This window comes from Chelonia mydas, chromosome 3 (assembly GCF_015237465.2).
Source record: "Chelonia mydas isolate rCheMyd1 chromosome 3, rCheMyd1.pri.v2, whole genome shotgun sequence".
Classification (NCBI taxonomy): domain Eukaryota; kingdom Metazoa; phylum Chordata; order Testudines; family Cheloniidae; genus Chelonia; species Chelonia mydas.
Genome location: NC_057851.1, coordinates 157,956,772 through 157,984,302, shown reverse-complemented (window position 1 = coordinate 157,984,302; position 27,531 = coordinate 157,956,772). Strand labels below are relative to the sequence as shown.

At 40.8% G+C, this 27,531-nt stretch overlaps 1 long non-coding RNA gene across 1 annotated transcript; it reads right to left on the bottom strand.

The window, feature by feature from the left end:
• On the bottom strand, positions 1–26,878 carry LOC122464844. The gene is made up of 3 exons (XR_006289239.1): positions 26,202–26,878; positions 4,274–4,379; positions 1–1,048 (listed from the first exon to the last, which is right to left on the bottom strand). It is a non-coding gene; the product is annotated as an uncharacterized LOC122464844 (long non-coding RNA).
• Between the last annotated feature and the right edge of the window lie 653 nt (positions 26,879–27,531).

Genomic DNA, 27,531 nt, shown 5'->3' with positions numbered 1-27,531 from the left:
CTACAACTCCATATAATTTATATTTTGTCATCTGGTTTGATTGGTGAAATTGTGTTATTGAGAAGGATTCTGAGATCACATTAGCCAGAAAAGAGTAATGCACTAACCCACTGGAAGAACAATACATGTTCTTATCTACAAAGGCAGGCAATCAATTTTCTAGTGCATACATCAATATAGGCTAGAAGTCCACTATTGGCAGATCAGGTGGATGAGGTCCTGATACTGGCTTTACCAGCAATGATTACCACGGAAGAATTTACAGTGGACTAAAAAAAACCAAAACAACCAAAAAACCCAGTAGTTCCATAATATCACTGTAAGTGAATTCTGTAATAAGATCATGGAAACTCTCCCCTCAGATGTACACACACTACATATACTCTATTTTTACATTAAAATCTAAGGAAATACATAATTTTAACACCTTGTACACAATAAAAACAATGACTAGAAACAAGGAGGCAAACCCTCAGTTGCGACTTTAATGGAGCTACAGCCATTTACACCAGCTGAGAATCCAGCCCAGAAAGTAATAGGCATCTCATAGGAGAACTTATTCCCACTGGCTTTCCAGCCTAGTTTTGCAGACACAACCAGGCCTTTTGAGTGCTTGCTATTTGGATAGGGTTAATGAAAGAGGTACGATTCCTCCCAATCTCCTGCCCCCCCACGCCCCCTTGAATGCTTCACATTTGGGATGAAACAAATTCCTGTACAGAGGTACAAGCCCTGTACGCCACTTAAGTCTCACTGAAGTCCAGGGCTGCAATGCTGGCCCCATTGACTCCCTGGGGCCAAGATTTCACTCCATGACTTTGGTGGTGGAGAGCCTTGCGCTGGTCCTCTGCACAGGGTAAAATTTCATCCTTGCAGCCTAGGCAGTCCCATGGTGCTGACTCAACCTCTTCCTACCCATCCCCGGTGCAATTTTCTTGGGATGCTCCAGAGGACATAAAGGAAACTGCAGAGAGACTGGAGAAGCAGCCTGGTAATGGGATGCTATGAAAGCCTTGGGGAAAGGCACATTTAGCACTGCAATTTTGACCTAAAAAAGAGTATTTGATTGTGAATTAATATTTTTCACCTATTCAGTATGTATGTTGATATGAACACACAAATAACTGCATACAGCACATTAACAGTGGCTACACATTTATTGCAGTAAGAAAATGCAAACCATGTATACAGTATCTAACAATGTAATCATACAATTGTAGGTATACATGGCAAAAAAAAGCTATTAATTATAGCCCAAATTCTGCATTGTGTTATGCCAGTTACATGCCATTGTAACCCCCTTATAGTCATAAGACAGGTATAAGAATTAGGAAAATCAGGACCTGAAACCCCCACAGATCGGATAAGATTTAATGAACCAAATGGAATTTCTAAACTTTTAATGGATGCCGATCACTAATTTAGGCAATTTTCAAATGATCAGAGTAAAGAATCGCCCAGTGTGTAATTTGAATCGAAGAGCTATGTGAACTATTCAACTCAACCCACAAAAGTATTTGAAATCAGCGCTGGTTCAATTTTGAACTGCATCTGTGAAACAGCAGTGATTTCCTCGAACTTTTTTCACGTTTATGAACTGTTCATAGATTTCTTTTTTGGCTCTGTGTCAATATCCATTAACACTTTTAGGCCATTGATTGTGCAGTTCAAATCTGAAACTGACTCACTGAGGTGATATAGGCATGTCACACAGTGGAAGTCGCCTGGCGCCTGATTTCTCTACTGCCATGAGACTTGTAGAATCACTTACATCTGTGCAAAATAACTGCAAGATGTGTGTAAAATGCTACCAAATAACTGCCTGCTCACAGAGGTGATGGCAGTTTACACTTAATTTACAAAAAGAAAAGGAGGACTTGTGGCACCTTAGAGACTAACCAATTTATTTATCAAATAAATTGGTTAGTCTCTAAGGTGCCACAAGTCCTCCTTTTCTTTTTGCGAATACAAACTAACACGGCTGCTACTCTGAAACTTAATTTACACTCACTTTCCACAGGTGTAAATGACTATACAAGCTGCAAAGAAGTAGCAAATTTGGCCCATGGCATTTCTCCAGTGTCCTTGATTAGCTGATCTTATTCCAAGTGATCAAAATGGCAGCTTGGCTTAATAGCCATTGACATCTGGCTGCTTATGCTTTGTCTACATGAGCAAGTTTTTAAACTGATGTAGTTAAACCAATGGAAACAACCGTGAAGACATTCCAGTTTCTGTGAGTCTTATTTTGACCTAGTTTGAGTGGATTCCTAATGCATTTAAACCTCTCTTAAACCAAAATAAGAGAGCCCATACACAGGAGTGGTGAGTTGTATGGGTCCATGGTACGTGGGTTCCAGGAATATTCAGGGCCTGGGGGCCCAGCTCCACCAATGTTTGGAGCCAGGTCTCTCCCCTGACCCTGTCTGCCACCCCCACGCACTCCCTCGCTGCCGGCTGCTACTCCCTACAACACAAGAGCGGTGCCTGCGGCAGGCTGAGGCAGCTGCTGCACCAGTGGAGGGAGGAGGCGCACATATGACTGGCAGCCCTCCCCTCCTCCACACCCACCGGGAGCTGATGCCAAGGGGGCTTCCGGGAGACGGAGTCTGGGACCTCACCTGAGCAACTGCTGGGGCTTGGGTGAGTGTCTGACCGTGTGATCCGTGCCCTCTTCCCCCCGCCAGCAGCCACCACTCCTGCCCCGCACTGGGCAAGGGGCAGCCCCATCCCCTGTAAGCCTATGGTTTGAGGGGCAGCAGGCTGCAGCAGGGAAGGAGGCCACACGTGATGGCAGTCCCCTCCCCTCCTCACCTATCACTGGGGAGGTGAGGGGGCTTCCTGGACCTGAGAGGGGCCCAGCCCCTAGGAGCATGTACAGTGATGGTGCTGGGTGAGTGTGCTGCCGGGGGGGGGGGGGGGTAGAGTAGGGCCCTTCCCCCAGAGCTCGCTGCTGCCGGCGGGGAGACGGCTGGGGGAACTGTGGAGTCCTCTCTGGCCCCAGCCCCAGGGCAGCCTGCCTGCACCCCAGACTCCTCATCCCCAGCCCCACCCCACCCCAGAGCCCGCACCCCTAGCCAGAGCCCTCACCCCCTGCACCCCAACCCTCTGCCCACCCTGAGCCCTCTCCTGCACCGTGAACCCCTCATCCCTGGTTCCACCCCGCAGCCCTCACCCCAACCCTCTGCCCCAGCCCTGAGCCCCTCCCATACCCCAAACTTTTCATCCCCAGCCCCACGCCAGAGCCCACAGCCCCAGATGGAGCCCTCATCCCTCCACACCCCCCACATTGTACAATTTTGGGAAACTGTTTCATTAACACGCTGGCTACATAGGAACAGGGGAATGCTGAGAACTCACAGATCATGGATATGAGTTTGCAATGAATGACTACAGCAAAACAAGAGCCCGTGTACATGTGAGCACACACATGAGATTTCTGCATTCATGTGAATTTCAATGTGGGATTTTGCATGTGTGTGTGTGTGTGTGATGTATGTATGTGGTGCCGTGCTATGTGAGCTGGGATGAGAGTGGGTTTGCACAGCTCTAGTGAAGAGTTAACACCAGAGACCAGAACTAAAATGAGGCAATAACAGCAGTGTTTTATTTCTCTCTCATGGGAGATGGCTTAAGGATCCATTTAAATTGATGTAGGTACTATACAGCATACTATATCCTAATATGTACTTCCAATCCTCACATTCTTGTCAGGGGTAAAAATAATAAGAAATTCCATTCAATAATCAGTTGAAAGGGGGGAAAAAACCAGTATCAAGTACTAAAATATGGAATTAGGGCAGAGTAACTAGCCTGAGGATATATTTTGGACTGAACGTTATTTTTCAAGATTTATAAGAGTTTTAAAAGAAGCTTGCAAAATGCCACAGGAGAAATGAAGTCCTCTTAAGCTTTACCTTGTTTTGCCAGTGCTTTCATAACACTTGTTTATGTTTTAAAAGGGAGGGGGGTGGAATGTACAGTGAGGTGGAACGGTTATTGACCAGATTGATCATGGGAACAAATCTGCTGGTGGTAACCTTGTTTAATGATATGTTGCTGGGCTCAGCACCTTGCTGAGGCTGTGATTCCTCACCGGCTGGGCCCGCATGATGGATCACGGTAGGAGGCTGATGGTGCAATCACTCACTGGCAGGCACTGACACCTGCACCAGTCTGACACCTGTCCCCTCTGGATGTATCAGCCAGCCTGTTCAGCCTATTGGGAGACACAACTATTCCACCAAACAACAAACAAAAGTTCTTTATCTACCTTGCAACTTCTTTTGTAGGACGTTTCCTTCTCTTTTTTATTCCATTTTATTCCAGTTCAATTGGCAATTCAGCCATTTCCTCCCATCCCCCATTCAAAGTCACAACTACAGTGGAGAGAGACAAACAAACAAGTCCAAGTATATATCTTAGCCAAAAATTAACTCACAAATGTATGAAAGTGGTACTGTCTCAGTCTCCGGTTAGCTGTGTTTTTCCACTAGACATTATATGAAGGCACATAAATTCTGTATATACCATTATTTAAAGAAAACTACTCTTCAGTCATTTGTATTTCATACACTCACATTACCACCTCCCAATTAAAACTTATAACGGAAAAACGTGCCACAACCACCTCGTTGTAGACCATTTACTTTGTTTTACATTCTTAAGAAAAATGGAAAGATAGATCTATTGAACATTATTTTGGATTCCATGTCTTAATACAGTATTCAGAGATAAAATTATAATCAAACTAAAATCAGTTGTATGGATGTGTTATATATAATATACAAAGAATATTTTCAATGATTTTCTTCTAGAGACCCTTCATGGACATTTACAGAGCTGACGGGCTCTTAAAAAAACAATACAATAGTAAGGCAGTCCATTATAAGTATAGAAAATGGTTAGGATATAGGTAAAGTTATCAGGAGTCCTGTTTTCGACTGGAACACCTGGTCGAAAAGGGACCCTAGTGGCTCCGGTCAGGCTGCTAAAAGTCCAGTCGGCGGCGCAGCAGGGCTAAGGCAGGCTCCCTGCCTGCCCTGGCTCCATGCGGCTCCTGGAAACAGCTGGCATGGTTGGCTCCTAGGTGCAGAGATGGCCACGGGGGCTCCACGCGCTGCCCCCACTCTGAGCGCCGGCTCCACAGCTCCCACTTCCGACAAATGGGAGCTGTGGGGGTGGCAGCTGCGGGCACAGGCAGCACGCAGAGCCCCCGGCCCCTCCAGCTAGGAGCCGGACATGCTAGCTGCTTCCAGGGGCCGCACGGAGCCAGGGCAGGCAGGCAGGGGGCCTGCCTTAGCCCCGCTGTGGCGCCAACCAGGAGCCACCTGAGGTAAGTGCCGCCCAGCTGGAGCCCGCACCCCAAACCCCCTGTCCCAGGTTGGAACCCTCTCTCACACACTAACTCCCTCCCAGAACCCGCACCCCAACCTCATGCCCCAGCCCTGAATCTCCTCCTGCACCCAAACTCCCTCCTGGAGCCCGCACCCTGCACCCCTTCCCATGTCCAAACTTCCTCCTGCACCCCAACCCTCTACCCCAGCCCTAAGTCCCCTCCTGCACTCCAAACCCCTCTCTGACCCCACCCCTGAGCCCACACCCCCAGCCAGAGCTCAAATCCCCGTCCTCTGCCCCAGCCCTAAGCCTGCTCCTGCATCCTGAACCCCACATTTCTGGCCCCATCCTGGAGCCCGCACCCCCAGCCAGAGCCCTGACCCCCTCCCGCACCTCAACCCCCTGCCCCAGCCCAGTGAAAGTGAATGAGGGTGGGGGAGAGCAAGCGATGGGGGAGGGTGAGGGGGGGCTTCTGAGAAGGGGTGGGGCCAAGGGCAGGGCGTTCAGTTTTGAACTATCAGAAAGTTGGCAACCCTAGATATAGGATAATTTTACCATGTAGTCTTCAAATCTTAAATTTTATATAAAGGCTTTTTCATTAGTTTAGATTACAAATCTGAAGTAAGCATCAGTTAAGAACAGGAAGTCCAGTTGAACTTCAATATGTTTCTTAAGTGTCCATTAAGCAGTCTCACAATACAAAGTATAGCTAACACACATCTCTGCAAATGACAATAAATTCAAAGCTGTAATACACAGGACTAGAAGGAGCTGCACCACCAATCACAATTAGTTGGATTGAGCTCTTCACCAACAGAGACCACAGGCTGCTAATCAATGGTATATGGGATGCCTTACACTGACCCCGTTTTTCTTGAAAATGAGACAATTATTTTCTGAAGTTTGCTATATTTCCTATACTAGCTATGGGAGAGATCCTGCAACCCTTATTCATGTGAGCTGTCCCCAAGCTGTCCTGCAATCTTTACTCTCATGAATTGTCCCATGCGAGTAGATTACAGGATTGTGATGAGCCTTCACCTGTAAAAGTGGTAGCCATAATAACTTGATGTAAAAGCACTTGATCCAAGTCTTATTCTTTTCACTGGTAACTACATGTAGTTTATATATAACCTGTGTGTGCGCACACACATTATATCCCAGATAGTTTTGAAGTGAGCACTAATATCCCATTGAAACTTACTCTTTGGGTCACCATTTGTGTTAGCCAATAAAGGGTAAAAATACAAAACTAAAATTTGTCATCAACCATTTTTTAAAAATATATTTTCTCCTATTTCCTTTAATGAGTTATTAGTAATCAATATATATATTTTTGAGTCACTATTGAAAAGAACACCACTCAGATATACATGTACCTATAGACACATACACACCCACACCAAAAGTATGATTGGGTATCATTTAACTTGATAACCATACCCCAACTCTTCTTCCTCCTTTTGGGATGGCAATCACAGTATGCAGCTGCTATGACAATGAAAATGCTTTTCCAGCTGCAGCATCTGGCTATTTGGCAGACTCATTTAGTAGTTGTGTTGGCAGCATTGGATTTGCCTCTGGGTATATCATATGTTTATAAAGGCAACGAACTGTCAACCTATACTCATTCTGTTTGTGCGCATCTCATCTTTGTGTATGGGTCCTTTTCGTTTTATTGCATGAAAATATGAATCAAACTTAGAGAGAAAAATCACCTACTGAGTTTATGATAATCAAAGAAGTTACCTATAAACACAACTGTGTCACCTAAATTTAGCCATCTTATTCTCAGTAAACATCTGTTTTATTTGTAATAAAGATAATTCACAAGACAAAAATTCTTTGTTGTACAACAAAACTGCACATTTGTGTGTGTGTGTGTGTGATTTCTCTGTGAATAAGACCCTTAATGCAGTGATAGCATAATAAATGGAAGGGAACATTTTTCATGTTACAGTAATAAATGAGATGTTAAAGGAATATCCTGATAAGTGAGCATTTTGTAACTACTGCTTGTTGTTTTGTGGCAACTCTAAAGCAGGGCTCACTGAATTAGCTATGATGTACTATTACAGACTGGTGTTAAAAAATGCTTACCATTGTAAATGTAGCTTCTTTACATTTTAACATCCTTTGGTATAACACACGAGCAAACACAATGTTTAAGCAATTAAATAATCTGTCTTGATCTACTCTTTAGCAGAAAAGTATTCCAACATGGTGCAAATCGGGGGAGGGGAGGAGAGATTATTTTTAAATGATCTTGCCTACTGACCTTATATTTTAAAGGTAACAGAGAACATTATTTATCTACCTACACAGATGTATGCATTAGTGTACAGGTAAGTAATCTGTTACATTTCTACACCACTGAAAAAACCTCTGAGATAAAATGTCCCTCATCCCTAAATGCTTTTCATGGAAAAAACATGCAACTTTCAAAACCACACAGTCCATGGTGGGTAGCAATGAGCTTTATTCATGTGTGTTGTAGCCTCTGAAATTCATTCCAAATAATTTCCATGTTGAAAAATAATGGTGAGGGTCCTCAAAGTATAAATATCATGAACTAAGTTTTAATTCATTTAGGTTTACTTAATATTGCTTTTTACAAGCAAAAATTTGAAAAAAAAAATCCAAATATAAACTACAATAATGTTTTAGCGAAGGCAGCTTGTGGTAGAAATTCTGATTTTTGGAACTCTTTCTAGAATCAAAAGAAATAGACTGAGCACTTAATTTATTTTTTATATTTTGAGGCAGTTTTGCATACAAAAAATAAAATGGGGGAAAGAGGGGAGATAAATAAGGGGCCATCGATTGGTATCTAAGATTTGTCTCTACCAGCAATACTATCAATCCAATATAAAGATTAATTCAAAAATATATTTTTAAAATTCCCTTCCATACATTTTTTGTAACTTATTACTATATTTAAAACAAAACAAGGAGCTGTTTTTCCCCAGGATCACATAAAACAATGTTTATATGTTCATTTTGGTTTGGTTTTTAATATCTGTAGAATTCATTGAGGACCACATAACAGTCCCAATGAAAGAAATTTTACAATTTAAAATGAAACTCTTTATGCAAATTATTTTGCCTTTGGCTATTTCAGAATAAAATGAAGGAAATGGAGGATATTATAATTTTACATAACACTAGTGAGATTGCTGTCATCTTTGATCTTACATCAATTAGTCAAGATCTTGAATGATCACAGGCAAAAAAACCTAAAATCTGCTCCCCAGCTGAACAAAAATGTGTCAAAGAATCTAACTGCATAAATTATTACATTATATCCTAAAGCAATAATATTTTCTTTAGGTAGACTTTCTGGTCGTCTGTTATACACTGGGAATAGAATCTCAATATATATTTTATTGTATATACAATGATCTACGCTAATGTATATTTTAATCTAATTTTTCCACAAGTGTTAGCAATATCAAATTAATCTTAAATATGACTCCATACTGAAACTGGGTTCTGCTCCCCTCTTGGGTTATTTCCAATAATTCTGTTGAGGAATCTGGTTAAAAAATACAAGATAAAACAGCCCACTAATGAACTTTTCAATAAGTAAAACTTGATAAGCTGCAAGCAACTATAGTATTTTAACGTTACTCATTTGAGTAGGTGCTATGAAGTTCCCCTTCCCAACTTGGATTGTTACAATATGGAGCTAGAAGCTATATTTAACTTTTAGGAAATATGACCTTTTCATTATATATGAAGAACTAAAATTTCTAAACATCAATGAACAACCAATCCCCACAAAGTTTTTCTTTTCCCTACAGGTAGCATGAAATGGAGCCAGAATGACAGGGCCCCATCTGAGCCATGCCCAGCTCCCCCAGTCTGCACAAACCCACTCTATCAATCATGGCAGGATAATGCATAGTGGCTGCACCTGTGACAGGAAATGATTGAGTGCTGAACACAGGGCCTGCTTCGCCTGTCGCTTGTGCATTTGTATTTCTCCAGGGCCAGTTCAAGAATTTTCAGAACTTGGGGGAAAAATTATCTTGCATTTTAGAAATATTTTAATTCTGTTTGATTATTGGATGACACCACAATATAAAGACCTAAAACTGACTTGCAGGGTAACAAGACCTAAGTTCTATCAAGGCAACATAACTATACATGGTGTAATTTTATTAAGGTGCAAACAATTTAGTCTAGGTACAGTAAGTAGAGACTGCAGGTTGTTGACATCCATTTGATTTCTCCTAAACTGTTAATACAAGTGACAAGTTTTCACTTTATCATAATGTAACAGAGATACAAAAAAGCCAATACTTAATACAGCTGAAATACTCAGACTCTTAAGATGATGTTTAATATAAAATATGGGAAACCAGTGAGAGATAATCAAATAACTTGCTTCAAAGCAATCCTTTTTTCAGGAGAATTTTTAGAAGGACTTGATTTAATTTAGTACTTTTTTTTTTTAAAGACTTTAGTTTAGTAGTAACCTAAATTTAAGAAACTACAGTTACAATGATTGTGCTAATTCTGCCCTTTTTGTAAAAATGTATGTAAGCAAACTGTATTATAATATATGCACAGAAAACATTTTATCTGAATTAATGTTTGTACAGAATACTGTGTATATTTCTTTTAGATATATAAAAGGAATCTACACAATTCAGGTAATAGTACATAAGGATCATATATGTTTCCTGTTTAAAAAAAAATATGTAATTCAATCCAACTCTACAAATATTTGTTATATGCAAATCCATGAAAAAATAATTAGCTTACTTTAAAACAAAATGAACACTTAAAAAATGGGACGAAACAATCTAAACACAGCCATGGAAATTTCAAATCTGAAACATGCCAACCCCTGAAATAGCAGGAAGAATGTAATCACTGCTATATAAACATTAGACAATGATATTCTATGTATGTGTGGCATTTAATTTTAAAGTCAATATTATTACCTGTACATACTTAGAAACCATATGAAGGACTTCTTAAGTATTAAAAGCTTTTATTTTCCTAATACGTCTATGCCATTTCAACTGCTGATGCATTTTTGGAAAACTAAAATTCTGAAACAAAGGCTTTTCAAGCTCATATATTTGAAAAGACGACAATTGCTTCCAAGTAGTTCTGAGCTACTCCCGACAGTTACATGTCAATCGCCAACATTTATCTGAACTCCCCTTTTTTCAGTTGGTTCTTCACATTGTTAATAAACGTTTCACAATTGCCTCTTCAATGCCTTTTTTCGAAATTCACAGAATGGATCAAGAAATGGATATTTAAGTTATGGTGATGGCTGGGCCATTGTATAAGGAAACTAAAGGTACATTGTTACCAGAGGACAAGACCTCAGGGAAGAAAAACAAAAAAACCCCTGAGGGGCACAGTGTGTCAAACCACTGCTATTGAAAGAGTTTTGTCCTCTACTGATTCGTCCGCAGTTCGGCATTTCTAGCCTCTGTGCTCGCAGATCACTAGAAACAATGAAAATTTGGTGGTGGTGTTTTTTTTTTTTTTTTTTAAAAAGGAAGGCTTTGTATGTGGCAATTGGTGTGTGTTTGCTGCTTCACACTCATCCCCCCCCCCGAAGCGGCTGTAGCCCCTCAGCCTGGAAAAGCAGCCAACATGAAGCAACACAAGCCTCACTACCTAGCGTGTGCACCTCTCCGAGCGAGCAGCCGCCCCTACTCCCGGAGTAAGAGCCAGTGAGAGGGGACAGCTGCTGCCAGAGCGCAGCTCCGTTTCTTGCAGGACTTGGGGAGCTTGGGGGGGGAGGTTCCTCCTCCTCCTCCTGTGTTCTCCCCCACAGCTGCAGAGCAATGGCCGCAGCAAGGCTCGCAGCTTGCGACCCCTCTCGCTGCTGCTGCAGCTGGGTGTTAACTCTCGTGCCTGATTCGGGTTTATTTATTTGCAGTCGGATTCCGTGCAGCTGGGAGCAAAGGAAGGGGAAGGAGGTGCAGCCAGGAGCTTTCTTCCTGCGGGCTCAGCAAACATCTTTCACATACCCTTCCCGCCCCTCCCTCGCCTTCGTCCAGTTACAACAGTTTCCTACTGGCCTGGGTTATGCTGAGTCTCATGGATGCTCCTGTCAGTGGCAAAAGAGCGTTCAGGTGCCACTTCCCCATAAGGTTCCCCCCTCCCCCACACCACACAGTATCTGGCTAGGAGACAAAGGGGTCCCCGGCTTCTGGGTTAACAGGCCTGAGACTTCCCCAAGCCATGCTGTACAAACAATCACTAGGTTCAGGGAAAGCACCAGTGATTACCCCCCCCCCCACACACACACACACTCCTCTGCTGCCAGGGAGGCTATAAAGGGAAAATGCAGCCCAGGCTGCTAGTTAGAGACCCCAAGCAAAACTTAGAGCATGGAAAGGGAAAAGAGCCCAGCTTCCCAACTAGCCTTTCTTGGAGGGGGAGAGCGAGAGAGAAAGACAAACATCTGGGGATTGGACCATATGCTAAAGCTTTGTCTTGTCCTTCAAAGTTAGGCTGCCCTTGAAGTGATTTGTCAGGCGGCCTAACTGTGACAGGGAGAATATGTGGCAGAGGAGGAGAGAAGGGGGGGCAGAGGCACAGATTGAGAGGAGGGGGAAAAGGTGAAAGAGGAGTGGGGGGCCGACTGAACAGAGGAAAAGACAAGGCAGAGCACAAAGTGCGTGTTGCAAAGGCACAGAAAGGAAAAGAAACAAAACCGGGAACTCTTGTGTGTCTCACACAGATGGAAAGGGAAAGAAATGGGGTGTGGGGGCAAATTCTCTTCTCCCCACCGCCCCAAAAAGGAAGGCAAGAGAAAAGGAAAAGCAGCAGCATGAGAATGAGACAGAGAATGCAAAGGAAAAGCGGAAGAGAGAACATGAAAGTTGACTAAAGACACAGTGGAGGGTGAAAAAGCAGAGAGATGGAGGAGAAGGAAGAGAAAAGCTGCTGCTACTGCTGTGGCCTCCTTTATCCCTCTTCCCTTTTGCCCACCAAGCACTGAACTGATTAGAGTGTAATTAAGGCCATAAAACCTTCAGCTTATCCACCTGTTTATTCACTAAAGTCGGGGGCTCATCAGGCAAATTAGCTCCTTCCAGGCTGCACATTGGGCCTAGAGCTGGCCTGATTAATGAAGTTTATTGGGAGCTGTTAAAAGCATTAACTGAAGGAAATCTCAGCAATTCGTCATATTTAAGAGATGGAAATTAAATCTCCCCATGCAAATGAGAGGAGACTCCAAAGGAGCTTCTTTTAGAGGTTACTAGGGATGGGGGCGCTGGCTGAGTTCTGCTCACAACACTGCTTCCTACCCACTGGGCAGACAGTCCATTGAAACTGGGCCTGCACTGGTGAGGAATTTGCAATGCAGGCTCTAATACTTGGGTGGCAGACAAGGGAAAAAAAATGAGATCTGAAGGCACTAGCTCTCAATTTGCCAAGGTCCAAATACAGGAGCCAGGCCTAGAACCAGGGACACTTAACTAAGGCTATGGCCCCAGCTGATCTTGTATTGAGTGTCACTTTAAGGATCTAAAACATTTTCAGTATAGTTCAGCCAACTAGTGACTTTACAGGACTGTTTTAACACAGTTGGGTCCTGTCTTCTTTGGCCAGCAAAGCCATTTTCACATATTTAGCCTGAAGTATTTTAAACTCTCCTTAGTACTAGTTTAGGTAACATGGTTTTATAAGAAGAATACAAGGGCCCACATAATACTGGAAATGTAAAATGCAGTGGGATTTTTATTAAGGAATGTTGTTGGTAACTAGCTTTGAGAACCACAAATAGCAGGTACTGCATATAAACAAAGTATTATTCAGATATGCGAGATGGGCGAAAAAGCAAAGTTTGCATTTGGATCCTATTCTGAACTTTCCCAAATTTCTGGAGTGCTTAGAACCAGGATTTTAGTTCAAACTCATTTGAATGTGAGTAACAGTTCCAAGCCCTCAGCTTCATGAGTTATAGCATTTCTGATAAAAACAATCTACAGTAATAAGAGGAACAACAGGCATTTATGAAACAGGTAAATTTGCTTCCATAATGAGGTGGGAAAGAAGAAGACTGTCGCTTATTCTTCCTTTTAAATGTTTGGTTTACATGTTTACTAGGTAGGGATTTATTTTTAAAAAAAAATGTTTTTAATAGCAAGAAAATTGCTTACTTTCATCTCAAATAAAAAAAAAATTCAACAAGGAAGATAAGTGGGGGGAGAAGAGTGTGTCCATGTTTGATATAATTCCTATTCACGGTGCTTGGATATCTCATTACTAGAAAGCTAATTATTTGTTGCAATTACTGGATTAACAATTTGTTAATCTTTTTTTCTTGTCTGTGGAACATTGACCTATTATTTTTCTCTCTGTAGAACATTTACCTGATGCAGTGAAACAAGCTGAAAATCTTGTCTGGATTTTCGCAAGGAAACTGAAATGCCATATCTCATTATGTGTAAATTTGTCCAGTGCTCTTACTATTTTCTAATAGGACAGCACTATCATATTTAGCACCTCTGCAGCCATGGCAGAGAAGGACATTAGTTTTCTATATTTTTCATTCTGAAGACTACTTCCCAATAGCAAAAGAAAGATCTTCACCTCTCCTCCCAACATCGCAGTCCCTTATTCAAAATGTTTCACTCTGTGGACCACTATGCAGAGCACAGTGAGAAATTACAAACAATGGCTTGACAAAAACAGGACTAGTAGAATGTGTATTTTTAAAAATGTCAATATATGAGTTTCAGTTTCCTGTATAATTCAATCTGCATACACAAATAACATTTTTTAATAGAGAGACAATATTCATACACATAACTCAGTCATTATCTATACAGTAGGCTCACCAAGACTATCTACATACCTATAAAAAGGTAAATGTCCTTTTTGGTTAGTACTTTAAAAAAACCTTTCCTGCAACATCTATATTTTTACTTTTACCTTTCTATAACAAATTTATTATTGCATGTATTATGCAGTGCTTAAGTCTCCTATTGATATTCTGAAAAACAGACTGTTTTAGTTAGCCTGGGGTGGGTTTTTGTTTATTCTAACTGGATGATGATAAAGCATTTCCTAGGGTTATAAAGTACCACAGTATTTTCCAGCTACAGCATCCAATTATGTAAGGGATAAGGAAACTATTATCTGTGCTCATTTATGTGGTGTATGTCAAACTTATTGAAAATGTTCTCAAGGATTTGCTTCAATAGATTAAGACTATTTTATTTAAATCTAAAATAGCACTAGATAATTTAACTTTTGGCCAATATTACTACTTAGTTTTCAACAGAGTAAACTACTTAGGTTTTTTAATGACTTAAGTACAGGCCTACAACAGGTCTGTTTGAGACAATGCTAATACCAATTTTGTAGATTTCTTCTGAAGATTCTTTAAATTCAAGGAGTAGGGGGAATATACTGCCAAAATACTTATTTTTCTTGCTTACCAGTTTCTTCAATAAATTGATTTGTCACATTATGTGGGGTCTTTTAGTTACACCACTAATGGAATGTGCCACTTTGAACTCTCCCATTTTAGAAATAAAAGATGCTGTTTAAAGAGAAATGTTTAGGTCAATCCACCAAAAACTTGTAAGTGCACTATAAATCACATTTTAATTAGAGGATATTTTTTAGCAGAAGAATATAATTTATTGCTCAATCTCTACTTATAAAGGAGGTTATGTGAGAAATGTATGGTAAAAACAATGAACACACAAGCCACTCCCCCCACAACAGCAGTCATTGTTTAATTGATTGTTTACATAATCACCTGAAAGGAGGGTTTATAATTTGGTCAGAGACATTTTTCTCCAAACTGAAAATTTTAATACCAGATCTCTGTTTGGAAACTATTTTCTCTTTTGCCAAATTTGTTTTGAAATTGTTCATAGATATACAAATGGAAATGCAAGTTAACACAGTAGTTTCAAATGCTTTTTCTCCAACTGTAGCTCAAATAGTTCTAAAATTAACTAAGAAATTAGTTTTGTGCTTTAATCCAGATTTGGGAAAATTAACAAAATATAAAATGTTTAATTTAAAAGTTAATTCAAGATATCCAGTACTATTTTTTATTAAAACAAAAGTATACCGAGTTTTGAATACAGACACAATGAATACATGAAGTAGACAAAACAACCAAAGATTAATCAAGCCACTGCTTTCTGTTTTGTCAATAATTTACTAATTGGCTATTGTGTCACTTAACTATAGATCATGTGGGCGTATCCAGACTTGACGCAATCTCAGTGAAAATGCAGAGACTCCCCCCACCTTAACACTTTGTTTTCACCACATTGAAAACAAAGGAATTTTAAGTACAGCAGAAAACTTCATTAAAGAACATTCAGGGTCAAACAATTCAAAAAAATCAAAGAGAATATCAGTCAGGCCCAAATCATCATCCTTAATCGTACAGTGCAAAAAGTGTCTGCAAACTGTAAGAGCCCAATTCTACTCTTGAATAATGTACACAAATATGTAACTCACAAAAGCTTATGCTCAAATAAATTTCTTAGTCTCTAAGGTGCCACAAGTACTCCTTTTCTTTTTACAAACACCATTGACTTCCATGAGGGGAACAGGGGGTTATTTGAGGGCAGAATTGGGCCCTAGATGATATCACATACAGTACTGTGTGTTGCACTACTTAAGAACATCAAGGTTGGTGCAGCATATTATTTCATCCTTAACTCAGTTTTTCCTGGCTTTTGCTAGTTTACTAGACCATCAATGACAGTTTTGGTGGTTAATTAATTCTTTTACACTGTCTCCTTCCTATTCAGTCATGTACTGTATTTGAATCTTTTTTTATTAACTTTTTACAACATGTTTTTCAGCTGTGGATAGAACCACAATGTTAATGAACCACAATTATCTTTTTTACTTATCTGGAAAGTTTAATGAAGCTTCATTAAAATTAACATGACATGATATTACTGGAAGAGCTGCACAAAACCTTTTTCATTTATAACCTTTTAATTTTTTTATTAAATAGAAATTATAACTTACTCCAGTTTGCTGAGCAATAATTAGTGCATTCATTGAGAGCTCTTTCTTTTCTTAATAGCTTCACAAAAGCAGGACCTAAGGGGGAAAACACTCCAGTGTCCTTTGGAGGAACCTACTGTATCTTAGCACTTAGTTAATCCTCTAGTCAAACACACTCAAGAAAATGAAAGCTACATGTCACATTGTCAATGTGAGGAATTGGTTAGACACCTTTCATTTGATTCTTTTTTTTTCCACAGAAGATAATATATAGTGAAGGAACGAGACAAATGCATTATGTACATATGCATATTTACACGTACTACTAAATTACAAATGACCACCTATATTCTTGAAACTTACTTTCTGTATGTCTTTCATCAAAGAAACTGACTATAGCAGCCATATTTTAAAACTAAGTTTTGCAGATAATTTTTGGACAATAGACACAGTATCAAGAAAAAATGCAGTTTACATAATCAAGAAACTGCCAGAGGGTCATAAAATATGTATTCTGTTTATGTATTTACATTTAAACTTTTATCAAATAAACATACAATATATTTAGTGGTTTTAGATATGTTTCAAGTATAACATTTTTAGACTAAAAAGTTAAGTCATTAGGGTTTTATTTTGACATACAAAATGCCCTGTTCCTTCAAGTGTTACATATTTCTAGGTGGAAATGAAACATTTTTAAAGTAAATCTAAACTGCAACAGCGAAAACGAAGTACTGTCATTTTAATGACACCAGTAGACTAAGTATGGAATGAATCAATTATTGTAAGCGTAGTCCCAGTGTAAATCACGGAACGGCAAACCAACCTCAGGATTATAAAATGAATCTTTGACAAGTATTCAAGGTTTCAGCATATTCTCAATAATGAGGATTAAGTACCTACTATCCTGTGAAAGAAAAGTTTTATTCACTTACTAAGGAATATGTGAGTAATCATTAAGAGAGGTCAAATTAACTGAGATACTTTTTAAAAAAGGGCATCCAGTACAACATCTGCTAGAAAATCAATGATAAATATGTCAATTTTTTAGAAAAAGGAAGAGATTAAGAAAAAGGTAGTGTAATGGAATGACTTAATGCGGTATTTTTAAAGAAAGGAGAAGAATTATAATGACATCATAAAATATTGTTCTGAAACTTTTTGACATTTTTATGTCAAGAAAAAGACTATTCTTTCTTGAATCAAGAACAAACAGTGATTTCCGCTAACCATGGGCAATTCAGTCAAGTCCAAATAAATCCTGATTCTACACTGAGGGATTATGTAAAAAAGGCTCTAGACTACGCTGTGTCGTTCATTATAATTCCTTGTTTAATATTTTTGCACTGAGACTGAAATTGAATTCAGTGTTCTAAATTTATAGCTGAGTGCTGTGAAAAATGTTCATGCTATTTTGATGCAGGTATCTTTAAAGTAGGCTTTTTATAAAATATAGCATATACCTTTACCATATATTCCACTTCCAAAACATTACTGCTTTGTGTCTTTCAGTTTAGTTTCCATACGGTAATGTGAAATACAGAACCACTAGTATGGTAATGGTTGAGCAGCAACATTAACAGAAATAAAAGGCATTGTGTTCTAAGTCATCATCTGTATTTTAATTATGAATGAAAGCCTCTGCTTTAACTGTCAGAATATTTTTATTCATGTCTTTTATACTTGCATACTATCCTTTTATATAGTTCCAATAGGGAAGTTTGTTTATATTCAGTATATGCATCTGTTTTTATACTGAAAGGTTTGCTTTTGCAAGCTGCCTTTAACTATTGATATCACATGGATCTAAGGGTGCTTTCGGTTCATTGGGATGAGGGAATTCAAAACGCCTGCAATAACACTACATCATGTCATTTAATATATCCTCAAATAATGTAATGTAAGTTAGAAAAAAAACCAGAATCCACAACTAAATCCAACATCTATCACAGCTAACACATGTACCTGTTTATTTAAACTCTTGCAATTCCTTCATATAGTTTGTCCAAAATTATGTTTATTTTCTATATTAATGTGTTGGTGTGTGTTCCTCTGATTATGCCACAATGCACTGTCTCTTTGGTCCAAAATGGATGATTCAAGCTTTGATCTTTTCATTCCGTACTAAACAATCAATTCATTTACAAATGTGTGAATTATTTATGAATCTACTTAAAACGGTTTAGTAAAAAAAAAAAAAATCACGCATTTCACAGTAAAATCATGTTAGCCATCTGAACATCAAATTGTAAATCTGTAATTTTTCAGTTAACCAAATTGTAGAAAATGTATCTATCTTAAAAGCGTATAACTGAAGAATGTTTAATCTGGACAATAAAGGTCGATGTAAGATAAATGACGTGAATTAGTTACTTTTTTTAGTACTCTGATCTTTAAAATGTATTAGAATAAACATTTTCCCCTCCAGCCCTTCTTGTATATAAGAACAGAAATTATGCTTATCTTGATGTTTACTAAGTTATGGGCAGCTAAATTGTTGATTACATTTAATTTTGCACTAATGATTTTAAACATTTTGTTGCTGCTTCACACCAGGTGTCATATTGTTCTTTCCTTTTTTATGTTTGGGTAGGGATTTTTAAATCTTCATCCCGTGTCATTATGGCTCATAGGTGGTAGATTCATAACCGGCTAATAGAAGGGAGCTTAAAAAGAGGTGTTTGAATAACCATCTACAACTAGTTTACAAACGATATAAAATTAAGAATTACAGTAAAATTGTATAGCTAAGGCAGAAAGCACACTGCTTAAAAGACTTACAAATTAAACCTTTTAAAGGAAGAAAAACTGAAGGGCTATATCAAAATGTAGAAAGATAAACATTTGTTTCTGTTGTGCAGGTGGAGGAATAGAATTTTGCAGTAAAAGTGTGGCATCTGGTGGTTCAGAGAAGAAATGGCAACCTATTTCAGATAATATACAAGATGGTCACTGCTTGAAGGACTGAATCAATTCAGAATAAATGAACATTCCTTTCCAAAGCATAGCACACCTCAAGACTCTTATTTCACTCTCCCAATCTCACCCTATTTTTATACCATGTTTTTGTTTTCAAGTTCTAGAACACCCTTACTCCTCTCAGAAACAGAGGTTGAAATACTTGCATGTATATCCACCATAAGACCATGTTGCCAATTTCTCAAAAGTTTTGGTGATGACTCACCTAAACCCTGAACTGGAGCTGGAGGATATATAGAGTTCTGACATAGTCCCACTTTTCACCATCATTGCTTAAAAAAAAAAAAAAGAAGAAGAAGAAGAAGGGAAGTTGAGGGAGAAAATAAAGCATGCTGTTACTAATTAGAGGCAGAAGTGAAGCATTTGGGCAGAAGGGGCATACCATTCAGTATGAGTACAGACTCATAATCTGCTTACTAATGTGTTTTATCACAGAAAATTTCATAAAGAATTCCTTTTCCCCCCACCCCTGCAGCTTTGGGGGGCCCTGACCCCACAGAGGTAGTGGGGTCACTATGTGGAGAGAGATATTGAGAGAAAGGTACTGAGAGAAACCCCCACTTGACAGACAGTCATGATGTATATTTGTTACTCTGAAAGGCACGTGGATACCATGAAGATGAGTGAGGTATATCAGGTCCTGCACCCCATACATGCTAGTGACCTCTTCCACAATGGCTCCTAAAATTCAATGTTTAAGTGGGGAGGGAACAAGAGTGGGAATCGAGGACCAATAATGGCCATTCTCTCCCCTCTGCTCCGCCTACCCACCCACACGTAAGCAATAGTTGCAGGAGTTATTGTTGACTCAAGGGGGTTACTATATTATTTATATAGCAATAGTGTTTAGCTGCCACCAACTAAAGATCAGGCCCCATTGTGATGGGGACTGTACAAACATATGTACACACACACAAGCCTTCTCCTTTTTTTAAGAGCTAGAGATTTCTTCCTCCGACCCCTACATATCTCCTCAACACACCACTCACATATTTGGGATTGTATGATGGGCCACGGCTTGCTCCCTAAAATCACAACAACAAAAACAGCATAATCTACCAAACAAACAGTACAAAACAAACAACACCACCATTGACTGAAACACCAAGAACACAATACTTAAGCAACAAGAGTTACTAAAAGGGACCAATTTTAAATAAGAAATGCAACTACAGAAGGCACAGGATGTACAACAGAAGTTGCTATTTTAAAATTTTTACTTTCATCTGTTGCTTGATAAACGCAGATAAAATATTCAGCAGTTTGCTATATTACTTTACATAATAGTCACAAAAGTTGGCATTGCAATGTTTCAAATGGTTGTGACATATCCTAAGCCACTGTACATTATGGAAGTCAGGTGTCCAGGAGTGAATTCAGACTGTGTGATAGGGCTGCTACATAGCTGTAGTTACCATTATTCATGTAGAAACTAAACCATAAATCAGTTAATTTTGGATGAAGTAACTTTTGAAGTGATGTGTCTAATATTCTGGCATATTAAAACATCATGGACTTCAAATGGTTTATTTTTCATATTAACAATAAGAATTTCTTAAATCTTTTGCTTTGTTGAAACGTCTTATTTTCCTGTTCTCTTTCTCAGCTAATCATTTTCTAATTTTTATTTTTATTTTATTCTAATGTTATTCTAATTCAATTTATCATGAATGGTGGTTTGGGGTTATAAGTACTGAATGCTCAAACTGATGGATGGAAAAGATCTCCCCATTTTACTAAGGTTTCATAATTTCCTCCATAACATGCAATAATATCAACGTCTGCTTGAAAGCAAGAATTCAGGGTTAATAGTAAGGAAATATCAAAGTAGCCATTTTCACACTGCACCCTATGGGTGGAATGCTGTCCCTGATATGGTCTGTGAAGCACTACTTCCTAGGGTTGCCAACTTTCTATTTGCAGAAAACCAAACACCAATGCCCCGCCCCTGCTCCAAGGCCCTGCACCGCCCTATCGTTTCTGCGAGGCAGCACCTCCACTCACTCCATCCCCCCTCCTTCTGTTGCTCACTCTCCCCCACCCTCACTCACTTGCTCATTGTCATCGGGGTTGAGCAGGGGGCTGGGGTGTGGGAGGGGGTGAGGGCTCCAACTGGGGGTATGGGCTCTGGGGTTCAGGAGGTGGCTGGGGCCAAGGAGTTCATGTGGGAGGAGGTACAGTCTCTGGGCTGGGGGTGCAGGCTCTGGGGTGGGGCCAGAAATGAGAGGCTCAGGGCGCAGGAGGGGGCTCCAGGCTGGGACAGGGTGTAGGACAGGGTACAGACTCTGGGCTAGTGGTGGTGGGGCCAGAAATGAGGGGCTGGAGGGGCTGGGATTGAGGAGTTTGGAACATGGGAGGGGGCTCTGGAATGGGGCAGAGGGTTGGGCTGTAGGAGTGGGTGAGAGTTCTGGCTAGGGGTGCCGGCTCTGTTATGGGGCTGCAGATAAGGAGTTTGCAGTGCAGGAGGGGGCTCCAGGCTGGGGCAGGGGGTTGGAGTGTGGGAGGGGGCTCTGGGTAGGGGCTTGGGTGTGCGAGGGGGTGTGGGCTCCAGGAGGGAGTTTGGGTGCAGGAGGGAGCTCAGGACTGAGGAAGGGGTTTGAGGTGTGGGAGGGTGTTCAGGGTGCGGGCTCTGAGCAGCCAAGCTGGGGCAGAGGCTTGGGACACAGGAGAGGGTCGTGGTGCAGGCTCCAGGCAGTGCACCACTTACCTCAGGTGGCTCCCAGAAGCAGCTAGCATGTTTCTCTGTCTCCTAGGTGCAGGGGCGACCAGGTGGCTCCATGCACTGCCCCTGCCTGCAGGCGCCACCTCTGTAGCTGCCATTGGCCGCGGTTACCAGCCAATGGGAACTGCAGAGCCAGTGCTCAGGGCAGAACTCACTGAACGTGGCTGACTGGCCCAGGCCTCTTGGCCCTTAAAGGGGCAGGCCACCATATTATACCTCCACCCCCCCTTTATAGCAGCCTCCCTGCCCGCCCTTGTGCCTAGGAGCCATAGGGACAAGATAGCCACTTCCAGGAGCGGCGCAGAGCCAGGTAGGGAGCGAGCCTCCCTGCCCACCCTGCTACAGGCGGCCAACTGGACTTTTAATGGCACAGTCAGCAGTGCTGACTGGAACCGCCAGCTTCCCTTTTTGACCGGGTGTTCCAGTCGAAAACCAGATGCCTGGCAACCCTACTACTTTCTCCTTACTCAAATCCCTCCTTAAGGCCAATTTCTTCTGGCAAGCCCAGAAACCAGGCATACAGGTCTGCCTGCGTGGACCCAGTTGTATGATTGGGGCCTAAACTCCCTGGCATGGGACCATGTTTTTAAATTTGCACAATGAGAGAGACCATTTGGGTGCTGTAGAATAAATGAGAATTTAAAAGGAAAGTCACTAAAATATATTTTAGTTTGATATTATATGAATGCATATTTCCCTGTTACTTCTTTCTCATATTCCTATGTCTAGATGTGTGATCCATTAAGAGCATAAGGCCTGTATCCACGGTGAAAGAGCACTTATGGGTTGCAATATCTAACTTCACCACCCAGTGGTATCCACAATCCCTGAGTTAGACACCTAGGCTCTCTATATACTGAAGAGAGAGAGGGGCCTGAGAATGGGATCCAAAAAAGCCAGCACACTGAGAAGGGAGCCATCTCTTAGTCAAAAACCCACAAAGGGTTATATAACAAGTATTTCCAGCCCCAGCTCTTAAAGTGCTTTTACCTATCTGTGAGTTAATCAATACTGTATTATCCCTATTTTACAGATGGGTCCTTTGAGGCAATGAGAGGATACGATTTAGTTATGGCCACACAGAGGTAGTGCCAGAGCTGGGACTAGAATTCAAAAGTCCTCATTCCTAGTCCTCTGTACTAGTCCCAAGACCATCCTTCCCCTATTTATTCTTGTAATGTTTCCTTTCCTCTGTTCAGAGCCAGTCTCTGTCTTTTCTCTCTCCTTCTTGCCACATGGCCCCTTTTCCCCACTGCTACAAAACTCACTGTCTCAGCCTCCCCCCTTGCAGCAATACCCAGTATTGCAACACTCTGCCTCAGTTTCCCCACCACAGTCTTCAGCTAACTCCCATTATAAAGATGACTTGGCCATCTGGCCAAGCCACTTTGAAGAATTTCACCCCTTCCAGGGTATCAACATCCCAACACAAAATCTTCATATTGGTCTGAAGCTGGGCGAAGCTCCTCCTTACCAAAACACCTGTCTTCTCGCCTCAGCTCCTCCTGGGCTCCTTTGGGGTGTTTTCTGCTCTCCCCTAAGCTCCCAGGCCTTTCTACTAGAGTCTTCCACAGGCTTCTGCTCTCCCCCAGCAAGCCCATCACTTCTGGGCTTTTCTCCTCAGTCCCCAGGTTCTAGTTCAGCCCACAAGCCTCTGGGTCTTCTTGGGCTCAGTCTTTACACACCTCACCAGCATCCTCCTAACCCATGAATCCCCATTCCTGAGGCCTATCCGCTCTCCTCCCCAGCCAGCACTCAACTACTGAGCTTTCCTCCTTTGAAGTCCTACACCCTTCTGTACAGGTGTAGTAGGGCAGGGCTCACTGAACTTGGCTGACTGGCCCCAGGCCTCTTGGCCCTTAAAGGGGCAGGCCACCATATTACACCTCCACCCCCCTTTTATAGCAGCCCTCTCCCTACAATGGTTCAACCTCTCCTATATGTTCCTCCCGCTGCAATGACTTTCTTTGTAACTTCTCTGTTTCTGTCTCCCTCATAACATGACCATTTCTTGGGGCTGGAAGGCACTGCTTCTCAGGTCCTGGAAGAAGTACGGCTGGCCACCTATTCCTCCTTACTTCCTGCCCCATTGTGCTGCACTAAGAGGCACAATGGGGGTTAGACAGCAGTGGAGAAGGAGCAGAAACTCTTGGTTACCTGTGAGGAAGCCCTAAAAGAAGCCTCTGCCAGTGGGATACCTTTGCCCACTGCTTGCAGACTTCCTTGTGAGTGACAATGACATTTCAGCTAGCAGGAACAAGAGAGTGTCATCAAGGGCAAATACATATGACTGTCACGCCACATGAACAGATCTCTGGATTGCCGGGCTATATGCATAGACACCTAGGGTTTCAGCCTGGTTCCTTGTACCCACCCCCGTCCGCTTTTTTATTATTATTATTTTGTACTGCTGTCGCACCTAGGCAACCCAGTCATGGACCAGAACACAACAGTGCTGTACACTGTACAAACACACAACAAAAAGAGGGTTCCTGCCCCAGACAGCCAGTAGCGATTTCTCAGTAGTCATAACTTCATGCTCTCCCTACCGAAGCCCACTTTGTGCAGCACTATTTATTTACTGCAAACAGCGTTTCCCAACTGTCCAGTAAATAACATTACTTTAAACTTACAGAAACGTTGCCTTATTAACAGGATTCCTTACTCCCTTTAAATCAAATTCTCCAGTTAAAACAAGAAATCTCCAGATAGACAACACTGCACCACTAGGGGATTTAATTGATTTAACTCAGCTCCTGTTTTTGCTACTCACAGACCCACTCTTGTATCTGGCTACCCCTAAGAAAAAGATTTCCTTTGGCTTCAATATGAAACAAAGTCTTTTTTAGAAAAAGCCTATGCAGGAGAATACTTTCCCAATGAAAGCGTAAAGACTAGCCTACACAAGTAGAGACAGCGCTCAAACAGCTAACAGGTGGACTAACATGTAGTACTCCACCCCAATTAGGCCCAACAAAATCCACTAAATACAGCAATTGGACCCAGCTGCTTTCTTATTTCGGTTAGCTGTTAGCTGGCTGCTTTACCTCAATATGCAGTGACGCCTACTTGATGTAAACTTCATTGAGTGAGGTAGCATACAAACACCCAGTACAGAAAAGAAACGGTTAAACAGCCATTTAATGGAATTTTATTGTTTGCAGATGCCTGCAGACCTCCTTGTGAGTGACAAACCAATTGTTAAAAATAAGCACTGTCTGGAGGACAGCCCACCTAAATAAAAACATATAATACCAACTATGATGCAGTGAATGTCACACCAGGTGAATAACACATCTTGTGAAATGCATATATGTGCTTTACAACCAATTTATAGCCGTGCTATACACAGTCAAATCTCTGGTCAATTATTAAGCCTATTAAATAAGCAGCTTTTTGTCCATTAAGCACTTTATACCAAACAGTCTGGGCAGCACCAGCAGCAGCATATTGCTGGATAAGCACTAACATGCAGGTGCCATGTTATGGAGAACTTTCTTCCATTGCAGGAGAAGATGTTATGAGTCAGGGTGGCTTAATGCATGGAGGGGATGTTTTTTGCAGGCAAAACATGCTCATTTGTACTACTTTGTGTTTGCTGCGGCTGCTAACATAAGCACTCAGTGGGTTTGTGCAAACCACAACCATTGTGACCACCAAGTTATACCTCCCACTGTGTAAACTGGGCATAGCTGTCAATAGTAATGCTCCAAGTCCCACGATATTTGTTTTTTTCTTAAAAGCCCAATTCATGGAATAATGCCACCTCAGCTTTCTGAGGGGGCGGGAATCTATCCTTGCAAACCCAAAAGGCTCAGAAAACAAATTTTAGTCCCCTTCCCCCCCACGTTATTTTTTTAAAGTACCAGGATTTTTACACAACTTTTGGAGACTCTAACTCATTTTTGAATGCTTGGAGATGGCAATACCATAACATACTCCTGTATGCTCTGGCAAGCTACATTATGGGCATACTTATCACCTGCAATTCTATTTGCAGTGTTGGATTTATATTTTTCAGGATACTTTGTCATTAAAACATACTTACAAGGAACAAACGTTTGAAACATTCATAAGGGGAAGCAGGGGGAGGTTCTGAATGCAACATTGGAAGGACAAACCTGAAAAATCTCCCTGTCCTCCCACAACCTTTAAACAATTCTCCTTTCCCCAAGTGGATCTGACTCACTGTAAGCAGGAAGACCTGGGCTCACTTCCTCACACGTTCTGTAGAGCAGGCAGATTCAATCCTTTTCTAGCTAGCTTGGCCCTTTCTCTACTGAGCCTAGCTGTTCTCTGCTGGAGGTGTGGCCTATAGAGGAAGCCTGCAGGAAAAAAAGAGTTCTAGATCCTGGAGAAGAGAAGTCTCTAGTAGAAGGTAGGAAGCTAATTTGGAAGGAGCTAGCATAGAACTCAGATTCTGAGCTACCACCTCTAGCAATTTTATCCTGAGTCGTGGCACACTTCATGTTTTTCTGGAAGCCCCAGTCCCTAGAGTGAACTCTCAGCTTTGATTGCCAAAAAAAAAAAAAAAAAGGTCCTGGCTCTTATGGTTGTGGAGAAAAGCTTAAAAATTAGAATCTTAAAGGCTCAAATCGCAGAAGAATCTAAAATGTATTTTTTTAAAGCCAATATCATGGGGGGCTGGCTCTTGATTTTTGTGAATCTTTGGGATTAGCAGTATTGAGACCTGAAAGTTGTTTTTATTTTCTTCTGCCTGTTATCACTTGAGGCCTTCCTGCAACCCAGTTGGGTGTTTCAAATCGTATGTTGGGGAAACCCTGCTTTTATCTACAGTCCAACAATAAAACACAATAGCACAATACTCTGTGACTTTGCAGTGGTTGAACTGCAAAGGAGGTTGCATTGACTAGACACCATGCTTATATCTTACATAACAGTATCTTGCTCCTGAACATGTGTTAGAAATTTCCTGAATGTAAAGTTTTCAATAAAACTTTTCATTGCAAGTTAAGTTTTTTATTACAAAACAAAAACTAAGTTTACAACAAAAAGTTAGCAAATTTGTTGTTGTTGTTTGTGTGTTTTTTTACCATCTGTAGAGCTGGTGGAAATTTTTGACTATAGAAAATGTCAGTTTTGACTTTTTTTTTTAAATCAACTATAAAATATGTTTAAGAATTCTTACAAAACTTTTTGTTGCTTTTTCATTCAACTCTAACATAAACAGTGGTAGCTATGTTCCAGAAAGAATAGCAAACAAAACTTGGTAGGAAGTTGATACATTATTCTTATGATTCAAAAGATCATTCTGTTTGCATATTATCTGATATTTAAATAAAGAGAAAAAGTAAAATGAATACTGTATTCATGTATGCATGTAAATATTAAAGCACCAAACAAATATCCAGTACAAAACTAGGTGATTGTGTGACAGTCTGAAGCTCTTTACTTCATATTTCTCGTCGTCTACCTCTGTAGGCAAAGGTAGCGTTTAGCCCTAAAACAATTTGTTTATGTCACAGACTACTTAGTGTCTTACTGCTAATAGTATTTTT